The sequence below is a fragment of the Meleagris gallopavo genome, chromosome 8 (assembly GCF_000146605.3).
Source record: "Meleagris gallopavo isolate NT-WF06-2002-E0010 breed Aviagen turkey brand Nicholas breeding stock chromosome 8, Turkey_5.1, whole genome shotgun sequence".
NCBI lineage: Eukaryota > Metazoa > Chordata > Aves > Galliformes > Phasianidae > Meleagris > Meleagris gallopavo.
This window is the reverse complement of record NC_015018.2, coordinates 20,699,503-20,724,100: the sequence shown is the minus strand read 5'-3', so window position 1 is coordinate 20,724,100 and position 24,598 is coordinate 20,699,503. Positions and strand designations below refer to the sequence as shown.

The window sequence follows — 24,598 nt, the reverse complement described above, 5'->3', positions numbered from 1 at the left end:
TCTTTCAGCTAGCTCAAGTAATCTTTTAACTCAATATATTTTTAATTGTTATTTTTATATAGATCATAAGCAAGTCACCTTTTTTTTGTGAAACCATATAGAAGATTTCTATAAAGTTTTTTCTCCCGCTTTAATAACATTTCCTTTTCTTTCCGATTATTACTCAAAACTAGTACAATTGTATTGGTTTAGTTACCTCTGTATATTCTGGGCAATAATCATTTTGACACCGTTATATTGAAGTCTGGCTTAAACTGTGCATATACTGAGTCTTTTGAGGGATCAAAGTTCAGTTTTCAGTGGTCTACATTTCCTACATACTTTATATACAAAGATATTTTTCTTCAGAAGTCAAACAACATTGTAGATGAGTTACCTCCATTTTTCTCATTGAGAGGATGGGTTGACAGAGCTTCTTACTTGGAAGCTCTATGGTACTAATAGGACACTGTAGGACCAGGGATACAAATGTAATTCAGCTCTTTACAAAGTATCTGGAATTTTATGACCTAGGGTGAACACAAATTCTAGTTTCTCCTCCTGATCAGTCTGCTCTCCATCATTTCCTCTGATACAGAATTGCCTATAAATTCTTGAAAGCAGGATGATTGTAGTATTGTAGTATTTAACAAAAAATATGAACTTTTTTTTTTAACCTCCTCCATCTCTTCTATTAGTTACTGTTTCCTTTTCACTTGTATTAGTAATTAAAGTTTCAGGTACAAGAGAAAAAACTACAACACAAGTCTTTATTTATCTTTCTATGCAAGCTTATTTCTTACTTTCAAACCCCTTTCTGAACATAGCACTCACACTTCAGCCAAAGTGCTAATTTTGCTTCAGGACTTAATATAAAACATTATGGTTCATCCATGCACAATCTATAACAAAAACTGTGTTCTATAAACAAAACTTGTAGAGCACAATTTATTTCTACTGATGGCTTTCACTTCTGGTTCTGTTTTGTTCGATCACTTATGAATTATTACTCATAGAAATAAATGTTGTATCATTACTTATCCTTTTATAAAATATTGTGATAATGTATTTAAACTTTATCTTTTGGATTATTTTCCTTAGAAGAGGGACCTAAAGTTGTTGATGATGTATCAACACTTTAAATTCTTGTAGACCATGTTAAAGTAAAAATGAGGCATCTCCACTCATACCCATTTCTATCATCAAACATGACTATTTAAATAAATATTGAACTGTGTTTTTACAATGATGAACTTCAAAATGCAGGATACATCAAGAAGTCTCTTACTGCACTGGAAAAAAGTTGCTACCCTATGCATTTTCTCCAAATGACCTTCCCTTTAGAACCATACAGTATAGCATGACATAGTTGGAAGGGATCTTCAAATATCATCCAGTCCAACTGTCCGACCTTTTCAGAGGTAACAAAGATTTAAAGCATACTGGTGAAGACATTGTCCAAATGCCTCTTCAATGGTTTCCTTAAATTCTGTTTTTCTTCCTTCTCTTAGTCATTGAACTAAATGGTGCTGGGAAATGAATAAAGGAAAAGTCAGTCTATTTTGCAATTTCTCCCCTTAAACATCTCACACCTCATTGTAGGTAATCAGGTGTTATTTACTTACAGACATAATTATATGAGCCAAGTACTATAAGCTTGCCATCTCATAAACTAAATAACATGGCATTTACATGCCCTGCAAACAGCCTTTGATGTTACCTAGGAAAACTAGAGTTTTCCATTAAATTAATTACAGCAATGCAATCAGATGGCTAAGCTCCAGATGTCAAGCTTGTTTATCCTTTCAGATTTTGGGTCACTTTCTGTTTTCTCACAATTCAATTCAAACAACCTGTGATGATCAGAATTCCAGAGTGCCAATATAACAGGAAGAGTGATGAGAGTAAGTATATGCAAGTACTGGGCTATCTGGTGGGCGTTACTTTCTCCCATTGCAGGATCCCAGCTTCACAATCCAAACCCACATTTCACAAATGGTGCAGATCAATGTACATAAGAAGGAACTAATTTGTCTCAGAGTTTTAAAAATGTATTTAGTGATAATGACTGACCTTCGAACCTGAAAAGTTCTGTCAAACCCTATGCAGTTCATCTCAGCTGATATGATAGTAAAAGGAAAATATAATGTTCTGATGATGACTTCTGTCAAATCAGATTGTAGAAATACAATTTCCTGAGAAATTGTCTCTGCAAACTTCTCCAGTGATTGTCAAAGAAAGAAATTGAATCCTTCTTAGAAAAATCCCCTTTATTTGATAAAGCAGAATATTTGTCTAAGTGTTAAGGCAAACTTCTAGATAAAACATTGTGAAGAAGAATAAAAAAAAACAAAATTGCAGATAGTGGAAAATGAATTTACTTATTGTCAAATTTATAAATGAATTGAAAATCTTAAAGATATTTTTCTTAAAATGCATAGGATTTTAAATTGAGTAGCTTTGTACACCTGATACTGCACCAATTTAAATAAGTTTATTCATTTCAATGAAGTGACACATTTCATTTTTGAATGCTATACAAATATTAACTATTATTTAAATATTATTTTTCAAAGACTGTCATTAATGGCACAGAGCAGCATTATATATTGCTAAAGCCCTTACTCCCAATTTTTTGTCCTTGATCACATAGTAGAATTTTGAAGAGTGTTTAAATATTGTTGATTTCTTTTCATTGGAGAAAAGTATCGTTTCAAAAACAGCAAAACACTACGTACAGCTAGCTAAGACTATAAGATTTTTCAGTATTTTCCTACATAAATTTCTGGAATAATCACAGAATCACAAGATTGGAAACGACCTATAAGATCATCTAGTCCGACTGTCCTCCCGTTACCACTGCTACCACAAGCTAATAAACCATATCTCGCAGCTCCTCATCCAGACGCCTCTTGAACACTTCCAGGGACAGTGACTCCACGACCCCTCTGGGCAGGCCATTCCAGTGCCTGACCACTCTCTGAGAGAAAAAGAAAGTTTTTCCTCGTGTCTAACCTAAACCTCCTCTGATACAACTTGCGGCCATTTCCCCGAGTCCTGTCCGTTGCCTGGGAGAAGAGGCCAAACCCTTCTTCACCCAGCTTCCCTTTGCTTAGAGCACTTAGTGGGTTATCTGAAGAATTCTGAAGGCAAAGTATAGGAAATACTTACTTATCAAAATAAAAAAGTGTTATCTTCATAGTGCTACTATTTTTTATCTTAAAGAGATGAACTGGTATAATGGACTTCTGTTTTTCAACAAAGAATGCAGCACTGGACAGCACAGAAATTTTCACTTATCAAAAAATGCCTATTTTGCTAAGTGTGTTTCCAACACTAATTCTTTGTAATCATGCTTGTAAGAAGAATCGGAGGAAGAGGATTTTTGAGTAATGTTTCTGCTGGAGGACTGAGGACCTTGATGTACAGATGACAGTGCAGATGATATTACACTTCAATGATGCCTCATTAGTTATTCAAAGTTGTGTGAGCTGTTTCACGCCCTGGGTAAATTGCAGACAAAGAAACTCACTCTTTGCAATTTCCTCCCCCTTCAAACTATAAAGCGTCTGATTCTGTCTCATCATGTGAAACATAAAATTTACAACAATCAGAAGAAAGCTACGAGTTTCTTTTAAAATACTGGAAAACAGCTATTTTGCTCTTATGATTCAGGTCAGTTGTCACCTACATCTTTCCAGGTAATTAGCAATGAGATATAGCACTGAAAAAAAGTAGGTAGGAAGAATTTCAGAACATGTCTCTAAGGGATAGCAATAATTTAATAAGGGATAACTAGCACAGTGCAGCATAGGGAAAATTCTACCCGTCTAACTTTGTGGATATTATAGTGGAACTTACAGGTTTTAACAGCAGATGAAATTACTTATTTATATTTTTAGAAAGCCTTTGATGAAGTTCCTAAGGATAGACTTCTATTAACTATAGAATTCTAGAGTTGGATGGTGAGAATCAGAATTTAATTAAAACATTTAAACACCCAGAAATCTACCTCACTGGACATAGCACTTGTTCCAGTAAGGTTAATCTTCAAGTCCCTTTTTAAGCAAACATACATTGGCTGAGGAAGGTTTTTCTTCCTCACTTGAATTTAGTAATATTATAAAACAAGCTAAGTGAGCTCATTGCCCAGCATTCCTCTATAGGTATTTAAGAAGGAAGCGGGGAACCTTCTGTTAGCTCCAATTTCTCTCTGCTGATTATCTTAGGAGTCTTGGTGACTAGCAGAGTGAAAAATAAATCTTAGATGATTAAATTAAATTAGGTAATGAATCCAGGCTTGCAAACCCTTTCTCAGATAAATAGTTCTCAGTTACTCAATAGTAACTGAGTCAAAAGAACGTCAATAATCAATAAAATCAAGAATCAATAGGAATGATTGTATAACTATCTGTCACCTTCAAAGCGGGGGATGAATTTGACATAATGGTATAAAATAATCAGTGTACAGCAAAATGCAATTGAATTTAGGAGAATATGCAGTATATTCTACATATATCAAAGTAGAACAAGTTCTTCTGCTAGTGCTTGGGTACATTTGAATTTAAAGGAAGGAAATGAACTCCCTCTTTCGTTACACAGGGGTATGTTTGCTTTCAAGGAACTTGTGCTTCTAGGAATTAAAATACGCATCTTGTAGAATGATCTAATTACAGAGCACTCAAAACCGTCATTTTCCTTCTGAAGAAACAAAGATTGTTCTTGGAAAAATCAAATTAATTGTATGACAGTACTAAAAAACATCTCAGTGTTTTCAGTGAGTACATTCAACAAATATAAAGATACATAGAAGAAAAAACTGGGTGACACATTACAGAGAATCCCAAGTACAGTTTAAATAAACAAATTCTGATTCTAAAACATTTCACCTTGAACATTTTAGCAACATTTTGATTACTTTAAAAAATTATTTTAAAAAAGTTTGACTGCAAAAATCCCCAAACATATAGAACTGAGATAAACAAAAAATACATACTCTTAAAAAAATCTAAATTAATTATGAAAAGCACTGACATGGCTACTACCTGTGAGTTGCAGAAATTACTGGTTTTCTTGTAGGCAGATAAACTGAACACCAGGATTCTTCTTGTCTACTGTTCATTTTGTCTTTAACTTGGATCTGGCAGGAGAAAAAGAAAAATGGTAAGGAGAGCAAATAAGGAGATAAGTACCATTATTCAGAGGACAGAGCATCCTGTCTGAAAGCAATAAGTACTTTCTTCAGTTATTTGTAGTCACTGATGAATTACACCTATATCATCTGAGGAAATTGCTTGGATTCTACTTTTAAATTTACTAATCATTGATGACAGTAGCATTTTTAAATTTGTCAGAGGGGAAAATTGATAATATCCTGAAAACTTCCTTCTTATATCCCAAACTATTTCACCTTTCTGAAAAGCCAGAATTATCAAGAAGCTCTGGAGGTAATGTCAGGAAAAGGAAAATTCCGAATATTTGAACCAATTGAATGATCTGAGAAAGCTGTCTGAAAATCAGCATTCTGATACTTTCTACCTTAAGCAGCCCTTCCATACAGTTAATCAAATGAAATCCACTTCCATCGTTTGGTGCAGTTTCAAATTATATCAAAAACACCCAATGACAAGTTGCCACAGAAAGGGACAGTTTTGCCTGCGCTTTTCTCATCCTTTGCAAAATAAGCAAATCACTTCTATCCAGTCTATTCAACTTATGATCAAACAGAAATTCACTCTGCAACAAATTCAATACCAAAAATGTAAAATAAAAGTTCCCCAAATATTTGATTTCCATCAGATCTCAAATTTGTGTAAGAATGGAGGAGAAAGAACAGTCCAATTGGGGGAGCCTATTGATAGGTAGGTCTATGTGTAAAATGCCTCCTATGATTCCTCAGATAGGATTAATGTTTCCCAGAGTTAATATTTAGATACACAAAGTAATCTGGGAATTTACATTTTTGCTGATATCTGCACCAACTGAGCACGTTTCAACTCTAACTGAAGTCAATGAGGAATGAAGGAACTCCCTACCACACAAAGCAAAACTTCTGAGCCAAAATCAGAGATCCGAGACATCAAAAACAGCATGCACTTGTGGACTTACAGTCTCTAGCTGCTCTGGTACCATCACAAGTTTTTCCTGATTTAGAAATACACAGACTGAATTGGTTGGCACATCCTTTGAGATACTGAGCATCTCTTTCTCCTTGTAAACCTGAGCCAAGTTGAAACACCATGTTATTATTTATGCATCCATACAAATTACTTTAAAAAGAAAAAAAAATTTGAACCCTGAACCTTTCCTGTTTTAACAGACAGACTACTAATGGCTTGTTTGTATGAATATCTGAGTGAACACAGGTTTACATAGAGAGGGAGAAACAAAATAGGAAATACTGGAGAAAAAAGTAACAATTTTACTAACCTTGTTAGCAAACTAAACACATCCTGTTACTTGTATCAAAACATATCTTCAAACTAATGAGATCTAACACATTATTTTATAGTGCCCAAGACTGCTGGCAGTTTGCAAAATAAATTAAGAGACAAAACTCACCCCAAAGGAATTTACAGTGTAATTTTAGATATGACACAGGGTAACACAATGACAAAGAAGAAAATTAGGGACAGGAATGATAAGTATTAGCTGGTGTCATGGTATGCATGTTTTAATGATTGCTTTAGATCTTTAGATCTAAAGGACAATAACGTCCTTTCTCCTCTAGCTCTTTTAATGCTGTCACTCTTCTTTGACTGACACTGTGTGAAATAGAAATTTTTTATTATCAATACTCAAACAGGTGAGCCAAGCACCTTCAGCCTCATTATTTCTGATGGGATGCTTGTTTTCCAAAATTATTTCATCTTATTTGCTAAAAGTATTAATATCCCTCATCTAGACAGAATAGAAAGTCATATGAGTACTATAACTACACTTAGGTGTCAAATGGAAAACAGTTCTGCAAAACAGCCAACAAAATACCTGTAATACTATATCTGATTAGTCTGAGGCAATAGAAATTTTATTTTCCTTTTGTGCATCTCTCTTCTTGAAAAGAACTGTAACTTTTTCCTTCCAGTCAGCCTTTCCTTGCACATAGTAATGCTTATGCCTTTTAAACATTTTTACAATACATCCATTCCAATTATTTTTAACCTTTTTCCTAGCATATATCTCTACACAATTCCTGTCATAATATTTATTTTGTGAAATTACTCTTTTTCAGTATTTCTACCTTTTCCCATTATTTACATTACTTCTCACAATCAGCTGCAGCTTCTTTTCCTTCATGATAGTAAGGAGTTTTCTCATTTAACTTCCTAGAACTTTAAACCTCACTAACATCTCCTATTCCTCAAATGAATATAGTGTGTAGAAGAGTGAAAGTGGTTATATGTTCCCATTTTGAAACAAGAGATGTTACAGAAATTGTATTCAGAAAGGTAGCTTTTCTCACTACTTAGGAACTATAATTTTATAAAAAGTTTGAGGAAACAAATGCATACCATATTCTTAGTGCAAACATTACTACTACATTCCCAAAAAATCTTTTTCTTACAATTTTTTCTAATTCTCAAATTACTTTGGAATAGAAATGTTCTTCCCTAAGTTAGTGAAACCATTTCACATATGGAATATAATTAATAAGGAAAACTAGAAATAAAGTTTAACACATATGTGCACTAAATAGAGTTTTTAAACTTTGACTCCAAAGCATAAATTCATGATAAATCAATACAAAAATGTCAATCTTGCAGAGATCTGTCTTTGTACACAATTAAATAAATATGAAATAAAAATTACACTTCTAGTAACAACACACTGTAAATAACTTTTAATGATACTAAACTTTTCATTGACGATTCTGTTTGCTAAGATATGGTTAACATTAAAATAGGAAATACTATGTATTTTTTCAGAACACGTATGAAGGAAGTCCTTCGAAAGTAGAAGTTATTCCTTTGCCATTGAAGACAGATAATTTCCTATCAGGAAATTTCATATGTTCTTGTCAGGCTTTTTTTGGTTGTTTGTTGAAATGCTGCTGTCCTTTTCTGCAATGTATGCCTCTGAAAAGGGTTTCAGCTACTATCAACTATTAACCACTTGCATCAGAACTGACTTACTGATGAAATTTTGAAAGATTTTCCTTATAAACCAGGATTGCCTTAGACTGTCTGAAGAGTGCTGCATGGCGCTACAGCGATTTTTCGATTCAACAAAGACACACTGTTAATGAGTACTCTGCTTTGTATAGATCAACATTTTATTTAATTAGACTTTCACTGCACTGTGCTTACACTTTTGAAGAATTGCATAGATTTCAAAGGGTATAATATTTAACAACATTTATGAGTAAGCTTTTAAGTGAAGGTTTGACATTTCCAGTATGAACCACTATCAATCTCAAAACAAAAAATTAGATTATTGCATATGCTGTGTGATTAATCTGTATTTCAGTAAAACACACAAGTAGGCGTACTACCCACAAACGTGTCCAGGCATTAAAATGCATTAACAGTGTACAGTGGCCAGTTTTAGGGCTGTTGCATGGAGCAACCTCAGGTTATGTAATAACAATATGTAACAATGGAATCTTTTTTTGATTCAGCAAGCTGGTTCAGGCTTATAGAGTAATATTAAACACTTTTTTTATTGATCATCTATTGCCCACATTTTTTTATATGGTTTTTCACCCTACAGAAAAGAAGATCACAGGGAAACCTTATGTAAACCTTCCAGTACTTAAAGGGACTGACAAGAAAGATTGTGAAAGACCTTATCAGGGACTGTAGCAACAGAACAAGGACTTTGGGATATCTGATTTTAATGGGTGGCAACACTCTCCATGGCAAGGGGATTGGAACTAATGTCTTTTCCAATCCAAATCATTCGATGACTGTATGATTCCATTCTGTAAGTTCACTACATTATCACCCTCCAAAAAATAGGAGGAAATGAGAAAGATTTGACCAAACCAAAACCTCTGAAAATAAGATACAAATTTTCTATTACTGTTAATGTATTCTGCTTTAGATTTCTACGTGGCTTTGGTAAGAAAGGAGACTAAAAACAATACATGAAAAAAATCCACCAGAATTTAGAATAAAAACAGAAATTTGCATTCATCCTTACCTAGAGGCTATGGATGGGACTATAGATATTAATGACAGGGATTTCCAATAACTGTTCATTGTTTAAAAACAGAAGAAAACAAAACACAGAAATATGAACTGCTCATTTATTCTTTAATCTTTAAATAGGATTCACATATGAGAATTAAGCTTTAAACATGCGAATCTTTTCCCACATATCAGTGTGTAATTACTCTCCACTTAGTAATGGTGCTGTCATTCCATCCTTCAATACAGTATTACCATTGTTAATAGTGGGCAAAAGCTTTGTACTAAATTAGAAAAGGTGTCAGCACCGAGGCTTGCCAGTCTTATTCTGTCTGAATTTTTCTTCCATTCTCTTTCTTTTGCTTTTGACAAATAAAATACAAGTAATGTTTAGCATTTGCATTATTGTCTCTAGTATACCACATCTATAGCTAATCTGTTTAATTTTTATCTTTGTGTGATAGCAATGTTTTAACATGGTAGTAACAAACAGTTCTTCTATGTAGAATAGAAAAAAAAAAAAAGAAAAAAGAAAAACAACAACAAAAAAAACCCACCCACAATAAATACATACAGAAGTCTCATCGTATTTATAGACTTGTCCTAGAGTTTATAAGGCTGAATCATTCTATTTCTTCTAGTCCTGCTTTTTATTTCTAGGTGTGTTTGAAAGCAGAGGGATGACTGATTAGATAAACAATTCCAAACAAAAAATGCCATCAGTCGTGGCTACTCTGGAGAACAATTTTCTTATTACTATCTAACCAGTAAAATAAAGGGATAGATACTTTTTGTGATAGTTTCAAAATGGAAGCAAGACAAGGAAGATAGTAGATCAATAAAGAAATCAGTAACATTAACCAAAGGATAATAGGAGATATTGTTAATTATACATGCATTTTGCAATAAGAAGGGAAACAAACAGAAAACAAGTCAAAGCTACAAACAAATGTATCTAACAGAGGAAAAATAGAGGAATTACGTAAGAGAGAACCCTTTCTAGTGAATTCAGATGTTATGATCTTCAGATGTTACATACTTCAGCCAGGATTATTGTAAACCCTTTTTCTTAAGAAAATTACCAACCTGAACTCAGCTGTGATTAACTTGAAATCCAAAGAAAGTAAGACATCATAATGACAGGACATCAGTTCTGTACTCCGTTCTCTACACAGGTTTTCCTTTGAATACATTAACTCTGTAAATAGAAATTCAGGAATTGAAGCACTCTCAATATACTTGGACCAAATTATCTGATAGGTTATCTGTTTTTATAAACACATCAGCATAGAAAAATAAAAAGTGATGCTTCAGTGATTCTTGAGACAGAAAAAGCAAGGTGATGAAGTGAAATAATATAGATTCACCACCTCTGATATGGAAGAAATAGATATTGGTCACATAACACTAAGAAAGTAACCATGAAAATCCAATACCTTTTCAAAAATATTTTCACAGAGTACATTTCAACAACGAACAGGTACAGACAACACTGCCATACCAATGGGTCTCACCTATCAACCATCCAAGGAAGTTCTTTGCTTGGTGTGTACCAGAGCTGTGTTCTGGTCTTTTTATGCAGGTTAAATTTCTACAGAAAGGGTACACGAGAAGTGGATGGTATGCCTCGAGCTTATCTAAACAGGTAGGTAAACAATAATGGATGCATTCACTTGCAGTCAAGTGCCATTGAAAACAGTAGCATTGATATTAACCAAGTCATCTGTACACAGCAAATTTATACTTTCTTGGAAAAAAATATTTAGTCACAATTAATTGGTTTTGGAGTGATTTTTATATGAATTTTTATATGAATTTAAAATTATACACATGACTAAGTGTTCACAGCAGTAGAAATCCCTGTGAATTTTGGAATTTAGCCAAAGTTACTAAGAAGGTGTTGATAGAATAATAAAAATGCCTTCAGATTATTTGTTTTATTTTGACATAAAGCCTTTATTTTTATGGAAAAATGATTCTTTCAAAACATAGATCTGGCAAAAAACAGAAAGCCTTCTTAAATAGCACAATATATGTAGCAGATACATAACTCACAGTACAACTCAGGCAATCTACACACCTTTGAAATGAGGACAGAAGGTACAAGACACAAAAATGTGTGCTTGGGGTATCATTTAAAACATGTTTGGAACATCGTTTAAAATGCCTGATTTCATTTATAAATAAAATTAGGAATGAATACTTAGCAGAAAATTAACTTGTTTGTATCTGTATATTGATGAAACATTAAATGCCAAATAGGTGCCATATCTTGCAGGATTAATTCATAAGGCTTGGAGACAAGAGTAACTTGCACATAACAGAATACTGGTGATTTCACACTCTTGTAAGTTCTACTAAACCAAATGTTATTTCTTTTTAATAGTGTTCTGGGAAAAGCTTGAATCATGTGCTATATCTAGTTATTTATTTTGGTTCTCTGCAGCTGTATTTTTATGCCCTCAATTATTTAAGTATTTCAATATAATCTAATGTTATTTGCCTTGGTGGTTTTTTTTCCTGTATTTTTTTCAGGTGATATTAATTCTCATATGTTGAAAAAAAGTAAGGTCTATATTGTTTTGGTTACAGATTGAAAAGAGTATCTCTGTGTACTCCACATACTTGGTTAAAAAGTTAATAGTTCAAAAACTGTTAATAGTCCAAAAATCTACTCATGGCCACAAAGGATTTCAATTCCACCAGATCTCCTTGGGAATAGCAGTTTGGCTGAATTCAGAAGAACTCTGCCAATTGAACAAAACTGCAGTTTTGAATATACATAAGGACAGTGATATAAATTCATGAAAGTATCACTGATATCCATTCCAATTAAATGGAATACTTCTCCCACCATAAAATTGAATATAATTCCGTAAGTATTACATACATTATATGTTTATATTATATTACTATATGAATTATTTACCTATTGATACAGCAGCCAGTGGAGCAGCAACAAGACTATATGCTATAAAGCTTAATAAAAAAAATTAAAAACCAGAGGTGGGTGAGCTGGGAATATATTCCATCTACTACTCATATAACACTTCCTGTCATTTCAAGTTGCAAATAACGAAATGAATTTTCACAGGCAATTAGTTGCTAGAAATACCTGTGAAAGCAAGTCTACTCCCAGTGTCTCTAAGTAATTTAGACCAGCAGGTGTTGAGGAAGCAGTACATCCTCAATAACAAAGAACAAATTTACATGGTACCATTTGTAAGACAAAAAAGAAATTCATTTCATGAGTATAAGGCCTATTGTTTCTATTTTACTTTTAGCCAAAAACTAACCAACTGAAAAAGCTATTCTCACATAATCCATAACACTCTTTGGAACTTTGTAAATCGTTCTCCTCACTTGGAAGACTACTTCACTATGCAGTACAATGAGTATTAATTACACCATAAAAGAGTAACCCAATGCAAGATAAAACAGAGCCCTTTTTTCAAAAGAGTAAAATAGAAGAGTAATGCAGAGCCTTACTGCAAGAACCACAAAACATCAGAACATGGTTCAGATTAGTGTCTTTAAGGGAGAAATCCCAGAATATTTATTTGAAAATAGCAAATTGGTATGGCAGTGTTATATAAAAACTGTGAAAAAAATGATGAAATACACTTATCAGTGTATGCTTACACATTTAAAAATATGTGTGCTTGCATACAGAACATTTTTAAGGCAAGAACTGTGATTTTTGTGATCTGGGAAGTATTGGATTCATGGCAACGTTCTTAAGTAGAGCTGACGTCCTGTTTTCTGTTATAGCACCTATTTTAAAAAAGAAAGACACTCCAGTGTGCATGTAAAAGGTATTTGCTATTTCGGGATGACTGAAATTAATCAAAGTCCAGATCTGTACACAGAAACATTTCTATTCCTCATATATAAGTATAAAGATTTTTTTAGGATGAGGTTTATCTCAAGGGTAAAAAGCTGATTCCCTAAAATCAGCCACTCTACAAAGATCATAGTTTTATTGAGAGAATCTAGATCTTCCTGTTAGAACTGGATCTAGCTGAGTAATAACCACAAAGTAATTTATGACAAAATGGTTGCTATAATATTTGACAAATGATAGAAGTATTAATTTGTAAATGGAAAATATAATAGATATAATAGACAATTAGAAATGTGATTTTATGACTATTAACTATTTCAATAAAAAAGTTTAAAGCTGTTGGATTTCCTTTGGAAGGTCTTATGACAATAACCTTTGGATATTTAATGTGAATAAATATAAAGTCTTCTTATTTGGAAAAAGAAAAGGCTTTAAATTTTGATGTAGATTCTGTAGATTCCATTTACTTTGAGATAGAAATATCTATACAAATAATAGATACGGATGGAATGAGTCATTTTTTATTTGAATGGAAATAAAGAGTCAAATATAATTTTGATACAGCAGATGATTGAGGAGAAATTATGATCACTGCTTCACTACATGACTCTACAGTTCCCGTGCAATTTCATTGTGGATAATGGCCCTAGTGTAATGTAAATAATGCATTAACTGATTTTTTACATTATGCAAATAGTTTGAGATATATTTCTCTATAAACACTGAAGTTTGCTCAGTGATTACAATATTCATAATCTGTACAATAAGTCCTCCAAAAAGAAAGAAGCTTATCTATAGGAAATTGAAAGAATGTAGGAAAGATAAAATTGAAAGAATTCAGGGTTTGTTTTTCCTTTTTAAGAATTTAGCTGAGATGTTATTTAGAAGGCTAATAAACATAGATTCAATCTGTTGTTTTAAAGAAATAGAGAAGGCTTAGTAAGCCTGTGAGTCTGCTTATGTATGAGATCACAGAATCACAGAAACACCAAGGTTGGAAAAGACCTACAAGATCATCCAGTCCAACCATCCAGCTATCACCAATAGTTCTCACTAAACTATATCCCTCGACACAAAATCCAAACGTTCCTTGAAAACCTCCAGGGTCGGTGACTCCACCACCTCCCTGGGCAGCCCAATCCGTGCCTGACCACTCTTTCAGAGAAATAGATGAATACCTGGTGAACATTTACAAGGATCTCATTTTGGTAGGGATCTCACTTTAAAGTCTAAAAGTATGTAGAATGAATTTGGACATGGATTCAAACTCATCTTGTTTCTTCGTACATGGTATGCCTATATGGGGACTGGTGAGGCAACCTCAGCTGCTGAGATTGTGCACAACTCTCCACAGAAACTGAACATGTGATGAGACCACAATTTAATAGCCAGAAATAGAACAGTTATCTTCAGTCCTGTGAAGTCTCATGTAGGATCTAAGGTCACTTTATCATATGAAAAAGCATCCTTAACGGTTTTTTTAAAGTCACAAAATGATACTAGCTTCACAGCTATATTCTATATACTTTTTGAAGAGTTAATTTATGAAATTTATGGAATTAGTGGAGTCTTCTGAAATGAAAAACTCAAAATCTGAAATGCAACCTGAGTCTTGTAAGAGGTGTTACAAGGCTTCTTCTATTCAAATAAATAAACAATAAATAAAGTCACTGTACACCGGAATTCAAAAATTGAGAAGTATTAAAAAGAAGCAGTACAGTTTCTCCCTTACTGGTTTTGGAATGACATTTATAACAAGCACAACTCTGATTAAATATTCATTATGCATTTAATATAAAAACACAAAAACAATTAAAACTTACTATCATGTAACAGATTTGTGTCTACCAGCTATAGCAATGTAACCAACAGGAAAAAATTCAATGCTTTCCTTGCCTAAGGAAGGGCTCAGCCTTTCATATTAAACCATACTGCATATCTTTTATGCAATGAAATGTTTATTTGTTTTTCTTTTCTATTATTTTATCCTTCATTTCTTTATTAGATTTTTACTGTATTTCCTTTTAAAAATAATAAAGTTACTTAATTCTATTCCACCATTTAGAAATTTTACAATTTGTTTCAGTATCTTTTCAATGTAACAATTTATCATCTTCACAAAGAATCATAAGATAGACAAAATTAATTCACTTCAGTCATTAAGCATAAAGAAAATTTTCAATCAACTTATAATCACAAAATTTCATGATTTCTATCAATAAATTATACGTTCATGTCATACGTAGATTAGATATTAGATTTAATTGATCACAGTTTGTAATCCATTTGAATTTTTCAATGTTACTTAATTTTTTTCTAATAGACATAATTCCTATGTGTCGCAAATTCCTAATTTGTGACAAAAAGTAAACAAAAACAAAATGTGCAATCCAAATAAACATAGGAATACTCTTAACCAATTTGACTTCTTTTATAAGAATAGCATATGTGATATGAAACTATTTTTTCTGTAATATAGCTAAGGTGAGTTCTCAGCTCATAGGTGTGTTTTCAAGCAATTATTTCTCAAAATTAGGTGTTTTTCTACCTCACAGTAATAGTCAGACTCCTCCTTTATCACTGAAATAAACGAGTAAATATGCAAGTTATATGCAAACGGGCAAAAGTGAAAAATCTCTTAAACTCATTTAATATCCTTCAACACTTATGTCACTATATAGGGAGATGTGGGGAACAATTTTAAAACTTAATTTAAAGGAACATATTTGAAAATAAATCACAAGTGTTCTAATTCCTTCTGTTACTCTGAGGATAATACCAGCTTTGATTCCTCTCTCAGGAAAATTTCTGTGAGTCCGACAGGTAAATCTTAAACAGGAAAATAATTTGGTATAGGAGGAAGAAAGGGCAATTTTTTCCTATCACTTAACATAATTTTAGAGGTCATCTGTAAATATAAAACAAATTTATCAGAAAGCCATGATACCTTTTTCAGGATAATAATTTTAGAGGAACATTACCTCACATCAGGAAAAATCTAAAGAGTCTTGAATTTAAACTCTATCATGCACATTTAGTTTAGGTAACTGATTTTTCTCTCTGTTCAATACTTTTGTTCTTAGTCTTATTTACTTCTGTTAGCATTTTTGAATGTTTTCATAAAAGAAATGTGCTTTGTGTCAATGCCATTTTTCCTTCTCAGCTAATCCAATATAAAAAAATAACATACACCAAAAAAGTTAATTCCTAGAATTCAGTCTAGTATTGATTCAGTTCTACATAGCAGGAGAAGCCCCTCTGAACAACAAATTGATATGATTAAGGTGCACTTTACTACAAAGGTACCAATAATAAACAGAAGAATTTGGAATTCCCTCTCAACAGTGGCTTTGTAACAGAGAAGTCCTATTGAAACATCATCTTATGAGCTTGATCTTTTAAATCCATTCAAACTTTTGAATAAACAACAACTTACAACCATTATTATGGAAATTTCCTGACATATGTTAATTTAGTCATGTTATCTATGTCAACTGTTGAGCCTAGTATATGTTTCAGAATTCCCTTATTGTTCTACTGTGATAGTAGATAATAATTTAGTAAATAGACTTCATTGAAAAAATTGCTCTATAGATTTTAAGGTTAAACATATAACATAATAATTATATACAAGATGTATAACCAGAAACATTTCACAAAAGAAAATGTTCCTATCTGGGTCTAGTGCAGGCAGAACGCAGATGACACACCTTTGATGAAGCATATGTATAGAGATCACACATTCTTTCTATTATCATTTGTTGAAGTACGCTTTTATAATAAATACATTGTCCTTCATCAGCCTTTGTCTTTGGGTGTTTTCTGAATATGGAACAAGAAAACTTTACCTATCTTTCTAACATCCAAATCTTACTGGGTTCATGAAAATAGCATATAAGTTTCAGATGTGTTCCATCATGCAAGAAAATCTACACACCAGGCAAACTAAAGAATAAATGTTATTTGTATCACAATCATCTAGAAGTTTTCCATTTTGGCACAATCATATTTTGTTTTGTTTTGTTCTTGCCTATTATTAGCAAGTTTGTTTTAAATTTAATAGAATAGGCAAACACCACCATTTCTGAAAAATACTCAAGAATTCTAATATGTTTTAAAAGCGCTAACAATGTGATATTACACCTGAATTAGTAACAATATTAGGCATCTTTATCAAGCAAAGGTTATCAGAGTATGTGACCTCAATATTGATAGTAAATTTCTGGTCCAAACAATACTGAAAGACTGATGAATGTCTACCATATTTCAATAGACTCTTTTAGTTACTAGCTGAGATTAAGAACAGAATGCAGTAGAAAATCAGTTATGATTTTAATGTAGTGATTGATAGTAAAGCTCCACTGCAATTATCTGAAGAGATAGATCAATAGTCCAATACACTAAATGAGTAAGTTAATGTTATTAACCACCATAAAATTTTGTGAAAAATATTGGCAATTGTATGTCAGGATCGGAACATTCATCATAAAGAATTGAAATCGATCTGAAATATTACTTAAGTGCTTTAGCTTCTTTCCCTCAAGAAAGATAGTGCAAGATAATTACAATATGCTACATTTGAATATGAACAGTCGTATCCATCTTCTTTCATTTCTTTGTCATAGGAATTCTGTCCTGACAGTTTATTTTCTGAGGACTATAATTCACGCATTTGGTTTTGCTATAATTTAGAAAAATCAGCAATATGTAAATTTAGTGAAATTATTTCAAGAATATAAAAAGCTTTCAGTACTTAATACTGAAATTTTATTTCATCAAATTATCTGGCACTTGATCAAAAGAAGAAGTAAAGGGATATTAAATGCAGAGAAAAATAACCACAGAAAAGTGTACTGTGTATACTTAGCTTTTGTCTGGTTGAGTTAAGAATGTCTCTAATGATTTATCAACCTTGTTTTTGTCCAGCTGGTGAGCCTCTAACTCCCTAGCTGGCTGGAGTGATCCTTCAGGAGCATGTGACAAAAGCTTTGACAAAGTCAAGATGAATGTATCAGTGTTTCTCCCTCAACCACAAAGCCAGCTGACACACTGTAGAAGGCAATTGGGTTAGTCAGTCAAGAATTGTCCTTGGGAAATCCACACTGGATGTTCAGCATCTCTTTCCTGTCCTTCAGGTGCCTTGACATGGCTTGCAGGGGGACCTGTTCCAGAATTTTGCTGTGATCTGAAGGCAGTATGGAATTCCTCACCTTCAGCTCTTTTACCTTGAAGGGCAGTGTGACACTTGCTTTTTTTCTAGTCATGGGGAAACCTTCCTTGATTGCCACAGTCTTCCAAAGCTGATAATGAGTGTACAACTGCCTCAGCAAACTCTTTTTTTTTTTAAATTCCAGTTTGAATGATCCTATAAACTTGTATATATGTCATTTTAAAATATTTTATGCCTGCTGTACTTTGAAGTCTTTATCGTGAGAGTTAGAGTAAACTTTATGCACTAAAGTGGATTTTAATATTTCCACTATGCAAGTATTCAGTAGTAATCCCAGACTGACATACTGCATGTTTGTGGATAACACACATATATTGCCACATTTCTAATAATTAGAACAATTGTCTATTGCTTTAGTATTCAAAGGTCCATTTTCAGGTTCTGGGGTTGGGTAAACAAATATGCAACTTTGCATGTACTAAAGGATAAGAAGATTCTAAACCTCCTTATCAATTACCGTTGTATTGTAGAACTTTGTCAGACCACATTCTATTACAGAAAATCAATTCAAACAATATGAAAAACTTTACAACCTTCACACACAACCTCTATTGAACTGCAGAATTGCATCTACAAAAATAAAGAAATCTATTGCAAATCAAAGCAGCAAAGTGAAAGCTACAACATAATTCTAAAATACTCGTTTTCAATATGAGCATATAAAAAAGAAAATTATACTAAGTATACAGACAGAGATGTAAAAACAGTAGGCATTTATATGCATCACTTTTCCTAAAGTATCTTTGGTCTTCCATAGTTTATTGATGCTTTGTAGGTATCCAGTTTTATATATGAAAAAAATTATAACTATATCAGACTACATAATATAAATGCATCTTAAATTACAGTTATTGTTATCACAAGTTTATTTATCTTACACAGATAGCCAAGTGGGCTTGCAGGAAAAAAGACTGATATGAAGTGAGCAAGAAAGGTTTACAATCTACACCAAAAAAAATTCTTGACCTAGACTCTGAGCAAGTCTCTGCAAAAAAGTGTGTAATCAAGAGGAAATTGCCTTCTTTCATTCAACTGACTCAAAAGAGGACAAACATAACATCTGCTTATGAATCTGTGCCTAATTTAGCATGGAATTACACTTAGATTCTGAAGAGGAAATCTGAGCATAAAGAGATGGAAAGAGTTACAGACCATTCCTCTTTTTCCTTTGCCTCCTTCTAGGGCTTCATTAACACAGAAATCCAATGTCCCTAAGATTAATATTGACAGAATTCTTTAAGGATTTTTAACCTGACAGGCAAACTATCCCTAGTTATTATCTTCAATATGGTTAGAGTTTTCTGTTTAAAAAAAAAAAAAGAAAGAAAGTTAAAAATCCCTAGAAATAATCCTGAAATAATTACACAGCATACATGCTTTTCCCTAATGATAAATACACCTCAGGTTGTAAATGGAAACCTTTGGCACTGATAGGAAAATGGCAACCTAGTAGGTAATTTCCAGCTCTTCTTTACACAAGAATATAAAGAATCTGCTTTTCCATAATAAAGAAAGCACCTTTGATTATATGAATTAAACTGAAATGCAAAATAACTTCTGTACTAGAGCAGTAGTATTGCCAGTAATTGCAACTTCCATGCATTCAGAATGTAGGTTGTAGAAGGAAAAACAGAACAGGTGCAACATCTATAAAATGAACTGAGAACCAAAGTTCTCCAAATCTCTTTAAAAAAAATAATCATATACCTTTTGTTTCTTTTTAAATCATGCACATAAGACTGTGTCCTTTGTAAAACATAAGGATGAACTTCTAGTCAAGGAAATCCACTGTGGAGTACAAAGACCAGGGAACAGAACTGTTTCATTGGAAGAGTTTCATTGAAATTCTGATAAAATACTTTTTTCTTTTTAACAGGAATACCTACAAATTGATTTCACACTAACTTAGTTTAAAGACGGAGGAGGGGGAGTATTTCTATATCAGCACAATATCAGTTTTGTCATTTTGGAGATAGGACATTCCTTTTTTATTATTATTTTTGAACTTTTTCTGTATTTAAAAAAAAAGTCAAGGTCAAAGAAAATTACTTAAAATTTAACAAAGTGTAATGTTTTTCATTTCCTATGAATTTTCATAGGAAATTTAAATTGCTTTCATTCTGTAGTCCACAAAGAAAAGTCTGAAGTAATAGAAAAAGATTTGTATTTCCTTTATCCTCTAGCTAGTACCTTCCTCAGTTGTAACTTTGTATACAACCTTGGGAAAACTTTTTAATCTCACTCAATTCTGTCTGGGAGAGTAATAGTTCCTCAGATGAGTGCTATGGATTGGAAATTAATTGGTTTTCTGAGACATTCTGGTAATACAGTGGTATCAGCACAGCATACCAGAAATCATTTGAGGATAATTCTTCAAGAATTGGAGTCTCACAATTTCTTAAATAAAGGCAAGTCATTTCTCCAGCAAAACTTAACTGGAACACTCCCCTTTTACTGGTGTTCTGGAAAGAATGAATTGGGCCCCCTTCTCCATGCTACCACATCTTAAGACAACATCACTATATAAAATAAGAAAATAAAAACCTAATTTCTTCTATTTAATAATATTTTCATTTGCAAATTATTGAGATGATATTTGAAGATCTGCAAAAGTAACATCTTAGTTCAGTAGAGAAAGCAAAAAGCAAATTAAGCAGGTTTGTACTCTACCAAGTATCACCTAGGGACTCATTAGTGTGATTTACATGATTTGTTGACCTATTGAAGTATGAACATTATGAAATCCATGCCTTTCTATTTGTTTTTAAATGTAAATAGTTTAAAGGTTCTTCATATCTAGAGTCACATTTTCTAGAAATATAGAACTTTATTTGTACATTGCAATAACTGAGAAAGCTCAGAGCTGGATAGCAAGGGAGAGCTCACTGAAGTTTAGCATGTTTTTATTCCTGATAATTATTTCAACTGTGCAACAGATCTTATGAATTCAACGTAAACATGCAGGTAGTTGAGTATAAGTTATAGCTGTTAACCAGTAGCCTAGGATTTAGATAGCTGGAATACTCTAAACCATAACTTAAATATCATAAGATATCTGTATATTTAGTAAGTGTCATACCATGATATTTCATTTATCATCTCTCTGCAGACAGACTCAACAAGTCTGAATAATATTTATGAGATTTAAGATCTTTTGCTGTTTAAGTAACTAAGAGGTAAATCAAGCAGACTACTCACTGAGATGCTGTTGAATGAACCTGAGCATAGAAATAAACAGTTCGGTCATTGACTGCTGTAACCTAATGAATGTATACACATTATCTTCCTGAAAACCCTCTTCTTTTCTACCAGGACTGTTGATACAGATGAGCAAACTCAACCCTTCATTATCCACAGATAAGCATATTGATACCCTTTCAGACATACATGAGTCATACAATATTTGTTAAATACCGAAGCAGAGATTGATAAATGTGTAGAACAGGAGCAATAGTCTCAGCATGCACAGGCCTAACAGGATAATACTCAAAATTAAAGTTTGTCATCTTTTGATGCTATCACAAGTTGCATTGTAAAAAAAAATAAATATATTATCAATCCTAAAGATAAGAATGAAGCATTAATTTCATTTCTTGTGACCTGCATCATTTAGCCTAGTTTTGCACTAGAATAGTTGTATCAACCTTGTAACTTTCTGAATTTTCTGTAGCTCGTTACAAGCAACCAAAAAAAATAAAATCTCATCAAACCACCCACACAAAAAAATACACCCTCCAGACTGAAATACATTAAGAAGTGAAAAGCACACCCACTGTATTACTTTTCCAACTCTGATAAAGTATGCATTAGGTACCTAATCTAAATTTTTCCTGGTTTCAGATTCCAGCCACCACGTCTTTTTCATATCTTTATCAGATAGATTAAAGAGCCCTTTGCTATCACAATCTCTCCATGGGAATACCAATAGGTATTTTAAATTGCTTCTTATTTTTCCTTGAATAAAATAACTAGATATAACTTCTTTCATTCCAAGTCAGATTTTCTGTCCTTGAACCATTGCTGTGGCTCCAGCAGGAACATATTCCAATTTTTTAAGGTCTCTTTTAAAGTATGGAGGGCATATCCATAATTGTCTCATTAATGCAGTGTAGTACACCATCACTCATTTTACTCAGGATTTGCCTACTTGTATACCAAGGAATCTTGTTTCAGCATTACATTAGCAAGTCTTAAATTCCTAGCTCTGAACTATGATCCCTAAACCTTTTTGGTATCACTACTACCATAGAAATAGATCACTTCCTCTTAGAGTAAGAATATGTTTTTAAAAAATTGAATATGTAAGGGGCAAGCTGGAAATTATCGTTCTTGCTCTGTTATATATTTCTTGTGTAATTTTGGATAAGTCTCTTCAGATTAAAAATCTTAATGTTATTTCAGTGTGAAATTCAAAATATATCACTGAGAGTTTGTTATCCTAATTATTTCTGAAGCGAGAGTTCTGAAGGGTAGTCAAACTATCCAACTTTAGATTTAAAAATTAAATTTCAAAGTAGTGAGATTTGTTATTCAGTACTTCTGTCACAAGAAAAACATTCCCTGTGTAAACTGTCCCATCCAAAATCTCAGCCTCTTCACCAACTCCAGATGACTAAGTCCCTAAAACCAACACTATGCATAACTTTCACACATTGATAAATTAAATCCATAGCATGCATCAGTTTTTCAGCTGCTATACCAGAGATTTATTGTTCTAATTCTGCATGTTATCGAAGAAAAGTTGCTTTGATAATACACTGAAGTTATAAATTAGACCAGTGCCATCATGAATATACATTATAAAATATTTGTCTCCAGTATTAAGTGTGAGAGCCTTCTTTTAAATCAACGCAATGGAAACATTTTAGATAATTCTGATGCAATAACACAGTTCAAAGCATTTTAGAAATTTTCATCTAGGTTCATAAGAGAGTAGTAATCAGCTAAGTTTTTTTTTTTTTTAATTTAATGGATTGAATGTCTAAATTGGATTTCAAAGAATTTTTCATTCTTAAGATATTTACTGGAAAACCAAATCTTAATAACATTATATCATAAAGATAATAACAGTTCATAGTCACTTAGTTGAGAAAAGATAAATATACCAGACTGTTCTGTTTTACTCAGGCAGGAGGATTTGAATTAACTCTGATTAGAGCTTCAAAGTCTTTCTATTCCAATCTTCTCACCACATTTCCAGGTCTTCTCTGAACATCTCTGTTTTAGTATCTTCTTCAAATTATGGGTTCCAAAAGATAATGCAATATTCTAAGAGCAGTTACTGTCCTGCTCATGTAAAAATATTATAAGTCTTTCCACTTCTTTATGGTATGCTTCTGCTTTGATATTTTTGATCTCTTTACACCTTTAACTTCAGCAGCACTACCATCTACCAGTTTTCTACTCTGACACCAAATAGTTTTCTAAATCACCAGTTTTCAGTATATCTTCCAGTTTATTGGTGGGCCTACTATTCCTAGTTTCTAGATGACATCGCATTTGGAATTAACAAATACTATTTGCTTCTTCCGATTGACTAAGAAATTTCTCAGAAGGTTTTTAATCAGAATAATATAATTCCAAAATATATCATTCCATAACATATTGTGAGTTATCCTGAGATAAAATCCTAAGAACTATGTAAGTAAAATAAATTTTAAAATCTCTCACTTTATTTTGTTTTCCGCAATAATATAAAGTAATATATTATTAAATAGGATCAAAAATTCTGCTATGAAAAGAGCACTTTCTGCATGTTGTATAAGTGATGAATTAATGTCAAAACAACCTGCTGAGCAGTTAGCTTTATTTTTTTCCTTTGTAATTCATAATAAAACCCAATGACATTATGTTTCCCAGCAGCCTGAGTAAGTTTAACAAAGAGTAATAGGAACACTAAATCAATCCAATTCAATTTATTTAAATAAGAAAAAAGCCTGAGGAGGCCTTCATGAATTCATTTAAATGACAACCTCAAAAGTTAGGGCCTAAAATAAGGAGTGAAAATAAATAGTTCAAATAGCATATTGAATATGTAAATATGGTATGTCCATTTAGGTATGTCAAGGTACATAAAAATAAAAACTAAACATCAAAACTGAATAAAAACTGAATATCAGTGATCTAGTGCCTAAATAAATTAGAAATGGTATCCTACCTCTGAAAATTTTCATTTGGAATGCTTTAGCGTATCAGTGTCTTGAGCATACTGACATGTAAAATGCAAAACTTTAGAATCTTACTGATAACTAAGGATGCCTCTATAAATGAATCTATAAATTAACAGAAACTAACATAAGATAAATCTTTATTTCAGTTTAATCAGTTCAGTATACATATGGGCCCCTCAGGGAACACCAAAGAGAAAATAAACAAAATACGGCACTAGTTTGGTTTTCAGGTAAAGGTGACCAAAAA

At 32.5% G+C, this 24,598-nt stretch overlaps 1 long non-coding RNA gene across 2 annotated transcripts in view; it reads right to left on the bottom strand.

Moving 5' to 3' along the window:
- Nucleotides 1–24,598, bottom strand: part of LOC116216894 — an 86,356-nt gene that overhangs the window by 36,904 nt on the left and 24,854 nt on the right. For both annotated transcript variants that reach the window (XR_004160524.1, XR_004160525.1), the window contains 3 exons: nucleotides 10,194–10,305; nucleotides 6,088–6,198; nucleotides 5,025–5,119 (listed from right to left, as the gene is read on the bottom strand). This is a non-coding gene — a long non-coding RNA (uncharacterized LOC116216894). The remainder of the gene's footprint in view (nucleotides 1–5,024; nucleotides 5,120–6,087; nucleotides 6,199–10,193; nucleotides 10,306–24,598) is intronic.